The sequence below is a fragment of the Marmota marmota genome, unplaced genomic scaffold (assembly GCF_001458135.2).
Source record: "Marmota marmota marmota unplaced genomic scaffold, marMar, whole genome shotgun sequence".
Classification (NCBI taxonomy): Eukaryota; Metazoa; Chordata; class Mammalia; order Rodentia; family Sciuridae; genus Marmota; species Marmota marmota.
The window spans coordinates 1,761,634-1,773,157 of NW_025999932.1; the positions used below are offsets into that span (position 1 = coordinate 1,761,634).

The 11,524-nt window shown below is 57.0% G+C and overlaps 1 long non-coding RNA gene across 1 annotated transcript; it reads left to right on the plus strand.

The window, feature by feature from the left end:
* Window positions 1–417: 417 nt before the first annotated feature.
* LOC125616016 lies at window positions 418–5,884 on the plus strand. Its single transcript, XR_007346609.1, has 2 exons — window positions 418–1,735; window positions 1,952–5,884. It is a non-coding gene; the product is annotated as an uncharacterized LOC125616016 (long non-coding RNA).
* Window positions 5,885–11,524: the final 5,640 nt, after the last annotated feature.

Genomic DNA, 11,524 nt, shown 5'->3' on the forward strand with positions numbered 1-11,524 from the left:
CCACACAGACACCCTGCAGGCGCACCCTGGGCAGCCCCGCTGTGGGAGGCGCTGACCCCCCGCTCCTGGAGCCGCTCCGGGAAGGCCCACGCTGCCTACCACGGCGCCCCCCTCTCCTCTCCTCCCCAGCTCCAGGAGGGCACCATGCTCCGCCGACCCAGGAGGACAAGCCGAGGGAATGGTCCGCAGGGCACAGTGGGCCAGGTGGCCGCCCTGGGGACAGGCAGCCCACTGCACATGCCCCAGAATTGTCCTGCTGCTGGGAGAACTGAGGGCCAGAGCCGCACCAGGGACTTGGGGATTCCCAGTGGACAATGACCTCGGGCAGGGCTGGCCCCCTACAGCTCCAAGGGCAAGGGCCAGAATGAAGGGAGGGGACGAGAACTCACCCAATAGCGCTGCCCGCAGGTGTGGCCACCCAAGCACCTTGTGCTGAGGCCAGGAAGTAGCTGGGACAGGACCCGTGTGTGCGCTGTTGCTGTGGCCTCCGCGTCCACTCACAGGACCACTGGACACCTCCAGTTTGGACCAGGACTCAGCAGGTGACTACAGGAAACTCAGAGGGAGCCCGAGTCCTGGCACCTACACTGCTGTCCTCAGCCAGAACAAGGTCCCCAACGCTGAACAAGCTTTTGGGGCCATGGGAATGAAGTCTTCTACACGAGCTGTGAGGCTTCCCTAGGACAGGTGCGTGCACCCCACAGCGCCCACCTGCACACCCCACAGCGCCCAGCCTGCATGACCACCCAGGAAGTGAAGCCAAAAGTCATTCCCAGTTTGCAGTGAGGAAGCGCCTTACACCAAGGCTCAGAGAGGGTGAGGAGCCTGCCCAGAGTCGCTCAGGAAGTGGGAGACCCTGACGACTCCACCCTGCTGGCCCTGACTCCCAGTTTGTGCGTAGGGGATCAATCAGAGTGGTGCTGGATTGTCACCTGTGACCAGTCCACAGAAGGAGTGGGCAGAGAGGATGCTCCTAGCGGCTCCCTCAGCCATGCAGAAGGGAGGAGACTGGGATCCCCAGACAGGAGGGAAATAAGCACACGGCCAGGCAAGGGTCCCGAAGGACAGAGGCCCTGCGCTCAGCCTAGGCAGGGCGCACTGCCCTGGAGGGCAGCGAGCAAGCACCTGGTCCTCAGGCAGAGCGTCTGTCAGGGCTGAGGAGGCGCCTCCTGCAGGAGAGGGGTCCTGGCTGGGGCTGCTGGGGACAGATTGAGCACAGACCAGGCGGGGTTGGAGGGTAGGGGCAAGTATATACGTGTGCGTGACTGTGCACAGGGTGAGTGTGCACATGTGAGAGTGTGAACACACATATGGGTAAGGGCCAGCTCACCCTTCCTCTCAGAGACCAGGTAAGACAGAGCTAAGGGGCAGGGCTCAGAAGAGAGCTCTGTGTCCTGGGTGGACCTAGGGAACCAGGCGTGGGCAAAGGGACGGCTCCTACAGAACCACACCCACCCACTCGCATGCGCACACACACTCTGTTAAGGTCTAGTCAGTCTCTGAAGGAAGGAGGGGGATCCCACTGTTATCACTTACAGAAGTATTTTCTCTTGTTTGGCATCATAGACATGAATAATTTTTTTAGTTGTCGATGGACCTTTATTTTATTTATTTATTTATATATATATGCAGTGCTGAGACTCGAACCCAGGACCTCACATATGCGAGACACGTGCTCTACCACTGAGCCACAACCCAGCCCCAGATATGAATGATTTTAAAGATGCCATTCAAGGTACAGTTTTCCTCCCAAGATGCCCAGACCCCCACAGAGTCCCACGCAGTTTCAGAACATAGGTGTGTTAGTTTGGAGGGTTGGGGGTTTTGTGGGGTTTTTTTAATCTTCAAAATGCTGTGACTAGCAATTTCAAGAGCAGTGCCTAATATCAGCAAGCCTCGTGGTCCCTCAGCGGTCCCTGTCTGCATGGCTCCCTGAATGGGCTCTTTCTAGGTGTGACAGCTGCTGAGGCCATGGGAGGAGCCCGTGGGTCCTAGGGGGCCATGTGGGTGCCTTGCAATCAGCTCTCACCTGCTCCAGCCAGAGCCTCAACTCCACAGAGCATGGCAACCCCGGGACCAACCCCGGCCCATCCGTCTAGACACAGGGGAACTCTCCTGGAAGACCATGGGACCTGCAGGTGATGTGGCTAGGGAACTTTCAACAGCACAGTCTTGCGGTGGACATGCCCTGGAGCCCTTGCCAGGTTCTCGGTCTTCAGAGCCTAGGCCTCAGCCTCTCCTGGGTCAGTCTGGGCCTTATCCTTTATCTCCGAGGTGCAAGCCAGCACCTGGAGGCCACAGCTGCTGCTGGTCCACTTTTCTGCAGCAAAAGGCACTCTGGCACCAGGTGGGAGTCTGGGGCAGGAGGATTGCAAGTTTGAGGCCAATCTGGGCATCTCAGCAAGACCCTGTCTCAAAAAATAAAAGGGCTGGGGATGGGGCTCGGTTGTTAAGTGCGTCTGGGTTTAAGCCCTAGCACCAAGAAAAAGAAAAAGGCCTCTGCACCAGGTGTCCAGCGGTGAGGCAGAGCAGAGCTCAGTCTTGCTCCAAGGCAGAGTCCGAGGACTGCTTGAGGCCTGAATGGACCCCGGCAGGATGATGTTTTCTGGCCACCAGCCGATCCTGAGGGCTTGCTTCAGGTGGGGTTGCGGCCTCTTGACCACCACGTTGTGCGACCTCTCCAGCCCTTTCCAGAGCCGGCCGCACCGGGATTACCTGAGGCCCAAGTAGAGGCAGCAGTCTCAAGTGACCAAGGGCGATATGCCTCCGCCCAGGTGTGGGCAGCAGGTGGAGACACCTCCAGCAGCCCAGACACAGCCACAGTCTCCTCAGCGCTCTGCGGTGTTGTGGAAGAGGGTCCTCCCGGCCCTCATGCACCTGTCGGACTCCATCTGTAGCACGAGCCTCCCAGCGCCCGGGTGAGCCTCCCAGCGCCCAGGTTCTCCTCCCCGCTGGGTTGAACAATGAGATTTTTTTTCGTCATCATTTCAAATGTTTTTCACAAGCTTGATTTAAAAAGGGAAAATTCCCCACCATATTTTCGGTCTGATTATCAGATGATGATGGACACTAGATTGATAAGAGTCACTCGAGGAGACCCGAGCTCTTGTGTATAACAGCTACTCCAATTACCAGGCACGGCGGAACTACTATTGATCCCCGCTCACACTGGGCGATAACTGAGCATTTTCCACTTCTTTAAAGTGCTGTTAGCCAGAAACACCCATCAGTGGAAAGCAGTAGATTTTCCTTTAAACACAGCTCAATACAATAAACAGCACACGCTCAAAGTTCAGAGTTCTCCAATCTCAGTCAAACAAGTAACTGCCCAGCACCAACACACAGACCTTCCAGCTGCTAAATGGTTCATTATGGAACAGGAGAGAGGAGGTCATCAGCTCTGTGACCTTAGCCGCCCCACAGCCACACGAAGGAAAGTGTCCTTCGCTCCATTTTCTTCCAGGGGTTTAAACAGGGCGAGAGGGGAGGCGTGGAGGTGGGCGGAGGTCACCACCCACCACAGGTGCATCTCTCCTGCCTCTGGCCCGGCCCAGCTCTGGCATGCTGCTGGGATTACAGACCTGCAGCCACATGGTGACTTGGGGAAGATTGCAATTTTGACAATATTGAGAATACAGTTGTCTCTAGGAGTGCTTCTGCTGGGGAGGGTCGTCAGCTCGGATCTAAGATGCTTCTTGGTGGCTGCTCCCCTCCTGGCCTCTGCTTGACCGATGACAAATAGATGCTCCTCTCCTGATGGCCCAGCTTTTGTTGTGGGCCCAGGGCCACCTCCAAACATAAAACTCGGGAAATTGACAAATAAGGAAATCAGCCCGTAACTGCGAGGCTAATCTCGAGTGCCATCAGCAGTTAGCCAAGGGCTGAGCACTGAGGCCAGGGTCAGGTCAAGCGACCTAGAAGTCAATGGAAAGCGGTTCCGTTATTTGTTTTGCCATATTTTCCCCAATGTGGATAGTTTCGTGTTTTATTGTTTGAAAAGCCCAGAATCTCTTCACACAAAGGTCATCGTCGCGGGACCAGGACCTGCTGTGAGCCCGGGCGCTGGGCTCCCTCACCTGACCCTGGGGCATCTGCAAGTGGGAGCTGTGGTCAGGGAAATGAAGACCCCAGGAAAGGCCCCAGAACAAAGGGGGAGGGAGGGAGGGTTGGCTGCCGAGGGTGGAAGACGGGGTAGAAGTGGAGGTCAAAACAAGGCTGAAGAGGGTCTCCCTCAGCCTCACGGCACCCCCTGGTCATTGACCCCACACACATTTGTTGGTGGGGTCACAAAAGGTTCATCCTTGCCCTTAGGTCCCTGCAGCTGGGCAGGGATGCCGTTTCCACTGCGGAATCACCCGGAGGTGGGGCCGAGCAGAACTTGGGCGAGGGCCTCACCCTCGGCAGGGTCCTGGAGGCCCCGTGGGGACCTGGCACCCACTGGGAAGAGCGAGTGGAGTGAGCGCTGGTGGTGCTGGTTCGTCTGTCTAGGGGCAGGGTGGCCCTGAGACAGCAGGGCGGAGAGGCAGGGAGACTTCCAGGCCAGGACGCCTGCATGAGGGCCCGGGAGGGTCAGGCCTGACCCCTGTGAACACAGCAGCGCCACAGTGGCCAAGGGCAGGAAGCAGCCCAGTGCCCATCAGTGGACCAGCCATGAACATGGTCTGATCACAGTGGAACATCATTCAGCCTTAAAAGAAAGGACCCTGATGGGCCGACACAAGGCGCTGTCCCACTTGCTGTAGCCTTCTGAGGCCTGGCGTGCTCCGGGCCCTGCTTCCAGGCCAGGAGATAAGTTCCCAGCACTTGAGGACCAACACGGTCCTGCAGCCAGCAGAGGTGGAGCTGGGTTGGCCTCTGGTGCAGGGCCAGGGAAGGCCAACAAGGCCTCCCCAGAGCTCCTCCGCAGCCAGGCACCAGCTCGGGACCAGCGTGTGACGAGATGGCGGGCAGGCAGCCTGGCACTCGGACTGGCAAAGGAACCAACAAGTGATGCGGGAGCCAGCCGTCCAGACGGGCCACACCCCGCTTGCTCCTGGCTGAGTTGACGAAAAGGTCAGACGTCAGCTCTCCACTCATGAACCACGCAATGGGTACCTACAGGGGCATGCGGCTCAGCTGGTACTTCAGATCCAGTTCTCCCCCAACAGTCCTTCACCCTCTAAACTCCATAGCAGACACCTTCTTAAGCATTTTCATTCACAATCACGACAGGGAACAAGGCAGGTGAGGAGGCCAAACGCCGCCCCTGGGGTCCCGCAGAATGGAAATTCAGTTCTCTGGAGTCTGGGACCCAAACGGGCAGTTCCAGTGGATGATCCAACGATGCAGGGAGGCAGCTGTGCCCGGGCTCCACAGTTCTCAGGGGTGGAGGACGCCCACGCAGGTGCCAAGGCCAGGTGCACTGTACCCACAGGTGGGCCTCATATTGGGGCTCACCAGGGAACTTCGGTCTCCCCAAGTTCATATTTAGGACACCAGCTAAGAGCCCCCACGAATCCGTTCTTCAGGAGGGGACACATGCCCTGCCGTGGCTCCCCGTGTCACAGCCTGCTATGGTTCAGAGTGGCGTATCCCCAAAAGCTCATGTGTGAGACAGTCAAGAAGGTTCAGAGGTGAGCACTGTGACCTCATCAGTGCACCAAGGCACAGTGTGGATGAACTGGGTGGTCGCTGCAGGCAGGTAGGGTGTGGCTGGAGGAGGTGGTCACGGGGTGTGCCCTGAGGGTTTATGTTTTGTCCCTGGTGAGTGGAGCTCTCTCTCTTTGCTTCCTGAGCTGCTTTCCTCCACCACGCCCTCTGCCTCACCTTGGGCCCACAGCACGCAGTCAGCTATCTACGGGTTGAGACCTCTGAGTCTGTGAACCAAAATAAACTTCCTCTCTAAGCTGTTCTTGTCTGGTGCCTTGGTCACAGTCACAGGAACCTGACCACAGCGGCACTCATGGAGCATTTTGGGGCAAGCATGCCTACCATTAAAAAGCAAATTGGTGAGCAACTGCTGAAGCTTAGAAAACCCACACACCTCCTGCACTTCCAAACGTCTTGACTCTCGTGGATTCCCTGGAGAGCAATTTGAGGAACGCACACCTTGCTGTGAAGGAGCTGGGGAGAGGGACATAGCTCCCATGGGCCCCACAGGAAGCCAGGGACTCACAGAGCCGCCTCGCCCCGGGGGCCCTCCCACCAGACAGCCTGGGTTGCTAAGGCAGGAAGGAGGCCAGCAGCCGCCGCGTGCTCACAGAAGACCGCCTTCTTAGCATGGGCCACAGAGACACCTTGTTGGCAACAGAGTGGCTGGGAAGGGACGAGTTTACAAACCAGAGGTTCTGGGGGACTGAGGATACCTGAGTGGAGGCTCTGACCCTGATGGCCCCCAGAGAGGCCACACACAGCTGTCTCGGGCTGATGCTTCCTCCCCTATGTAATGAGCACAGAGACCCCAAAACACAAGGGAAATCAGGTGGGGTTCCCAAGGTCAAGTTCAGTAACCCACACAGATCTGTGTCTACCAGGGCAGGCCCCTCAAAACGGCCTCCATGTCAGTAGCCCCCTGAAAGTGTGACTCTCCAGCTGACCTCTGAGGCCCCTCCTCAGCTTCCTGCCACCCGGAGCCCAGCAGCCCCCAGGGCCACTCAAGCCCTGCATCTGCCATTGAGCATACTTGGGACAGGATCGTGGAAGGCCAGAACCAGTGGGGAAATCAGGAGGCCTCCCACTGCTGACCACTCTCCCAGGGCCCTGGGCAGAGCACCTCACCCAGGTCACGGAATCTGCACAAAGCCCTCAGAGGTGGACACTCGCATTATCCCTGCTTCCTAAATGAGGAAACACGGCTCAGGGGGTGAAAGAGGTCTGCCCAGGCCAGACGGTGCACCTGGGGCACTGGGAGACAGGTCCCAGGCAGGCTAGTCCACTCCAGAATCAGTGCTTCTGACCACCCTGGTCACCAAGCCAGACCATTGCAAGGTGAGCACCCAGGGCCCCAGGCTGCCCTCGCTGACCTGCCCCAGCAGGTCTCTCAGGCATCAGGCTTCCTCTCCCTACCAGCTGCACGTCCCATGACCAGCCACGCAGCCGTTGACCACGTGCCCAGGGATGTGCTTTGTTATCTGTGTTGTTCAAGGTCTTGCTGTTGTAGCTCTGACTCTCCAGACATCACCTCCCTGCTCCTGTTAGGAGCTAGCTGGAGGGCAAGGAGAAAGCCGACGTACCCCCACAACAGGGGGCCTAGCTCCCAGCCAACATTAGAACAAAGGATTCCGTGTCCCCTCTTGGTCTGAGAAGCAGCCTTGTACCTTGGAGGTACAGCCTGCACAGCAGAACAGAGTCAGGAGACCTCTGGGAGATCCAAGAGGCTCCCTTTACAGAAGCCTTTTGTCAGCAGATGAGACAGGATGCACAGCCTGACCGTCACCCTCCACCACCTTGACGGAAGCAAAGAGTATGACATCACAAACACAAGGACAGCAATGGAAGGCCACATTGCCGCTTGACCTCACTCTGACCACACTTGCAGGGTCCTCAGCCTGGCCCTCCTGGCAGTCTGATAGCCCGGCCTGGGGGGGCGGGTGTGCTGCAGGACGTGAGCAGCTCCCCCGGCCTGTGCCCACTAATGCCTTAAAGGCACCTTCTCCTGCTTGACAACCAACACTGTTACCAGACCAGGCCACAGGGTCCCTGGGCATGGGGACATTTCCCACACAGAGCCTTTGAACCCTCTGCCAATCTGGAGGCAAGTCAGGGGATAGAAGAACAAGTTAAATTCACCACAGAGGTGTCACCAACGAAATCCAAACTGTGGGAAACTATGTATCACATCTGAATTACACGGGTAATGGAAGAACATGGTGGGGAAAGGCATGCATTAAAAGAGATTTAGGAGGTGTGTCAATTATTGCAATTTACAGATCTTATTTGGATCTTGATTTAGACAAAAACTGTCAAAAATGATAACCTGAGACTACTGGAAACTTGATGATATTAAGAAAAAACAGGTAGGTTTGGGTGTGAAAATACAATGTTATTCTATTTAAATGGCCTTTGTCTTTAGAAGCTCATACTGGAATGTTCACAGCTGAGACAACATGACCACTTAGACTTGTTTCCAAGTGAGTCATAAGGAAATGAACGAAACCAAAAGGACCACAAATCTCTAGTGTCCTCAGCGTGTGAGCCAGGTCCATTACACTGCAGTCCTCTTTTATATACGTTTGAAATTCTCTGTAAGAAAAGTTGTTAGAATTAGAATGGATTTTAACAGAACCATGTGGGACGTCAAGCAGGAAACACCATGGTCATGTCCTACACACAGGTGTGTACAGAGGCAGGACTTTGTGACCATCTCTGCCCCTCCGTCAGTCACTCCAGAATGGTCTACGCAGCCCCCAGGGACAGGCTTCCTAGGAGAACTGTCATGCCCTTGAGCAGGATACATACACACGTCTCAGAACAAGTCTAAATCAGCGTCCAGCACGACATGCTGCTGCTGCTGCTGCTAGTAAGGCAGCCCAGAAAAGACCTTGAGGGGCAGGCTTTCCAGCAGTGTCCTGCAAGGACACACTCCCCTGGCCCTCCTGCCACCCCTCCCTGTGGGCCTGGGTAGAGCATGCTCAGCACCTGGCCACAGAGCCCCGCCCAGGAGGTTCCCATGGGCAAGGACCGAGGGGGAACCATGCTCCGGAGCTCTGTGCAGACAAGCCACATGCACAGCAGCCACGTAGAGGGTCCCAGAGGGACTGCAATTGCCCACAGGAGGCTTCCGCCCTTGAGAAAAGGCCCAGCAGAGGTGCTGCAGCCCAAACTCAGAGTGCCTATGACCATGATTGACGTTTATTTCTCCAGGAACGTCCCGGGGGCCTCAGCCGTTATGTGCAACTTTTATATTGCAATGGTTCGCCCTCAGAGTTTATTAATACCTGATGGACACAGTTACTGCACATTGTGATGGGAAATCTCTTAGGAGCAAGTTTTGTATTTTGCTTTCCTACAGGGATCCAAGACGGTCCAGCCTGTCCACTAGCATCCCAGGCACTGCCGTTCTCTGGTGGCACCTGTCACATCAGGGGCACATACCAGGGAGGAGCTGATCAACCCCAGCAAGGCCTGAGAAACTTGGTCTTGAACCAGGCCCTGCTGCGGTCGGCACCCTGCCTCGGCTTCCACAGACAGGCCAGGTATGGATGCAGCCCTCGGCCATGAAGACCTCGCTCTGGACCTGGTGGGACCACCGCCCAACCATCTTTGGCCTCCGGTCTCTCCTAAGCTGACGTACTTGCTGGGCAAGGCGGCCACCACGTCAGACCCCACGACTCCACGTTCACCTGGTCCTGATGCAATAATCAGGCTGCAAAGTGGGGCTGACGGGACGGAGGCAGCCGCTGCGCCCTGCCACGCCAGGAGGGACCAGGGTGTCTGTGTCCTCAGAGACGTGCCAGTATTGGGGGCTGGCTTTTATGAACAAGCTCCAGGGGCACCACTGTGAGGGGCTCTGTGGACCTAGAGCAGCTCGTGGCTGCAGAAGCCACAGGCGGAGCCAGCTGGCAGGGGGCAGCCGGGGCAGGAAGGGCCTGTGAAGCCAAGCGCAGATGACACGGCGTCACTCCACCAGCTTACCCACTGGGGACAGCGCCAGACAGGAAGGCCGAGAAAGGGACTGGACCACAAGGTGTTGACGTGCGCGAGAAGCTGCCCTGCGACAGCCGGCACAGAATGGAGAAGGGGTGAGCTGGTGGACAAAGGACATCCCGACGCCCTTGGCCTCCCCATGCAGCCCGGGAATGCAGCCCCACACAATTAGGTGCTTCGCTCATTAAGACCACGTCACTGACGGCACCATGAAAGAAATGACAAATTAGCAATTTCGCGGCACCAGCATAATACTATCATTTGTATCACCAAGTCAGCAAAATCCAGCCTGCGGTAACTCAGCTCCCCATTCTGCCCCAAGACCGGCCATCAATATGGTTTTATGTGCCCAGTACTAATCACTAAAGTCAGATAATATGCAAGGTTAATGGCTGCGGACAGTCTGGGGTGGTATCTAAGATCTGATAAGGGCGCCCCGTGCGACTGCAGTTCCCTGCACGATGTCCCAACCCAGAAGAAAGGGAGGAAGGAAATCGATGCTCAAGGCAATCGAGATACGTCTCCCCTGGCAACATATAAATCGGCCTTCATTTGCCCATTCACATCCAGTTAATAAATAGTTCAGACACGGGCCATCCTGATGGAGAAGGAGTGTGACCATTGTCCGCCCGTCACACCCGTGGAGATTTATGCTGTCCCCGCACAGGGACCTGGCCAGAGCTCTCCGATTACCTTGCCGACCTCCTGAGGAAACAGAACGGTGTGCACGGTGTTCGGATGAGGACGTTAATATCCGAGTGTGTCACAGCCTTCAACCCGGCAGCGGCACTCCTGTAGGAGCACTCTATTGAGCTCCGGGCAGACAAAGCCCAGTGAGGGCCCCTCTGTCCACTGTTACCATGGGGTTGTACGCAGGGCCTCCACACAACCACGTGAACTCACGGGTCCCCTGCCACGGGTGTGACTGCACCCCACAGCTGCCCTGGCAAGGATGGGGAACAGGGCCCGGGGAGCCTCCGTGGCCTCCCGCTCCCAAGGTAGAGTTCAAGTTCCCCGTGTCCTCCAGGTGCTCAGGGAAACTACGTGTCCACGACCTGCAGGCTAATCTCAGGGTGTGCATCTCGAGAAGACAGGGCGGTTTGCAGATCCACCTCCTCCCGTGTGACCCGCAGGCCCAATCAGCCCTGAGCGACCTTCTAGCCTGGCCATGTGTTTTCCCTGGAGTCCAGGGGTGCGTTTCTGGGCCCCAATGTAATTACTAGACTTTACCTCCCCAAACTGAAAGAAAGCATGCTGGCATCGTGTTTAACTCGTAAGTGGAGTGCCAAAGGCTTGGCCACGTAGGGTGGTTCCTCTCACCCGTGGCAGGGAGAAGACCCTCTCCGAGGACCGTGGGTTCTGACAGGGATGAAGAACCTCCCACCCACCACTTCAGGGGGTGTGCGCTTGTGCTCTGGTGCGTCAGCTCTGTCCCCTGGATGCACGCTCACGTGCCGGCTGTGAGCAGCTTGGCTTCCTGGAGCCTGGAGTTACCATCGCCCGGGCTGCAGGAAGTGGGGTGCCCTGGTCACCTTCCTCTGTGTGCAAACACACAGAAGAGCCACTGAGCCCCTGCGTCGGCCCTTTACAAGGCCAACTGCCTCACAGGCGGGAAGCCACATACATCACCGCCAGTGGGAGCGAGCCATATGCCAGCTCTGGACTAAGCCAGGCCTCTGCTGCCCATTCAAGGTACTGTGGTAGCTGGACAGCATCACCACACCATGTGATCCACATTCTAGCACATTCCCAGGGTCAGAGAGAAGGCAGCCACAAATGGGGTGGGAGGGAGAAGAACGTGAGGAAGATTTTCCCAGAGCTGAGTTTGGAGAGGTGACAGGTCCCCAGATGAGAATCAGAAGGCAGGAGACAGGCCAGAGGCATTCAGCCTGGCTTCGTC